The following is a 1,598-nucleotide window of genomic DNA, read 5'->3' as shown; positions in this document are numbered from 1 at the left end:
AGAGATTTTCATGTTAAATTTAAAAGTACTTTTCTTCTTCTAAAATTTGCCACATTTACTTTACATAATCTCTAAAACCTCCTAAGTAAATATCAAACGTTTTTACTTCAGAAAAACTTTATATGTTATCTTATTTTCCCTACAATAATTCTATATGGGATCATTTTGACCAATCTCATAACCACCATAAAAAATAAGGAAATCTAAGTTAAAATTTTTTCTTTCTAGAATAATTGCAAATTGTGACAGAAAGCTGCAATTGTTCATTTTAAATAGCTTAAAACTCACAACAGTATATAACTGTTTATACTTAATTTTATTCACTTTAAACTGTGTCTAACTAATCATCCCACCACACAAATTGTAAATCACTCAGCAAACGTGCAAACAGTAATGAATTACATAATTCATGAGATGCTCACAAGATAAATTTTTATTATTTTATTTATTATCTTACCTAATCTAACCTAATAAGTTTCTAATTTTACATGTTAGTTACTTTTGTAATAACGAATAAAGAATACAAATGCAAAAAAAATAGGGTACTTACCTGGGTCTTTTTTATTCTTTTCTGTCACTGAAATTTAATCTACTTTTTTATACTAATAGTACTACGACACTCAATAATTTTTTATTTGAATAAGTAATACACTTAAGAACACAGAATAATAGCATGCAAAAAGCACACAATATCCTTAATTATCATTCTCTTTTTGACTTTTGAACTACATGATAAGAGCCATTGAAAATTCATCTAAGCTCGTCCAGTGGTAACTGGCAGCAAAATAGAGAACACTATGTACAGAAAACAATGTAATATGATATATGATTTGATAGATTAAAACTTTGGCTTGATTATAAATAATATAGTATGAAACATCAAGTGGGTCTGTTTTCTAGCGTTTGGCACCATAAACAAATAAGATTGAAGGCTATGAAAAGTACGTATTGCCTGATTAATATCTATATTATAATAAGTAACTTACATTAAATTTCCTTACATCTTGGAGGGATAGTAAATACATTAGAGAAGAGAGCAAATGTCACAATTCTCATACTAAAGAGTTTGAGGATTTTTTAAAATATTTCCTTATAAAACTGAGAACTTAAAACTTACATAATATTAAAATGAGGTTGGTCAAATTTACCATCCGTGTACAGAGTTATGGTAGAAAAAATAAATAAAATATAAAGTTTTACTGAAAATAAACATTTGAAATGTATTTAGTAGGTTTTAGAGATTACACATAAGAAATTGGAGATTTTTGGGATGAAGAAAAGAATATTTTAATCTTAACATGAAAACACTTTGCACATGGACTATTCAAAACAAATACTCAATATATTCATGGACAAATCTTTATTTTAGTTTATTAAAAATACTTCACTAAAAAATATGATTTTTTGTATGTGAAAGACTTATAATATTAACTGAAAGACTGCCAAATTTTGTGAAGATATACACACACTATATTGAAAGTTAGAAGTATTAGATATATAAACACTTTAAATGGGTACAAAGAGGTCATGTGGCACTGAGCCTGTTTTAAGAGACTGAATAAGTATTTATAATGGTTGGAGACGGCTTGAATGGGTAA

The sequence above is a fragment of the Limulus polyphemus genome, unplaced genomic scaffold (genome assembly GCF_000517525.1).
Source record: "Limulus polyphemus unplaced genomic scaffold, Limulus_polyphemus-2.1.2 Scaffold702, whole genome shotgun sequence".
Classification (NCBI taxonomy): domain Eukaryota; kingdom Metazoa; phylum Arthropoda; class Merostomata; order Xiphosura; family Limulidae; genus Limulus; species Limulus polyphemus.
Note: the sequence above shows the minus strand (reverse complement) of the source record.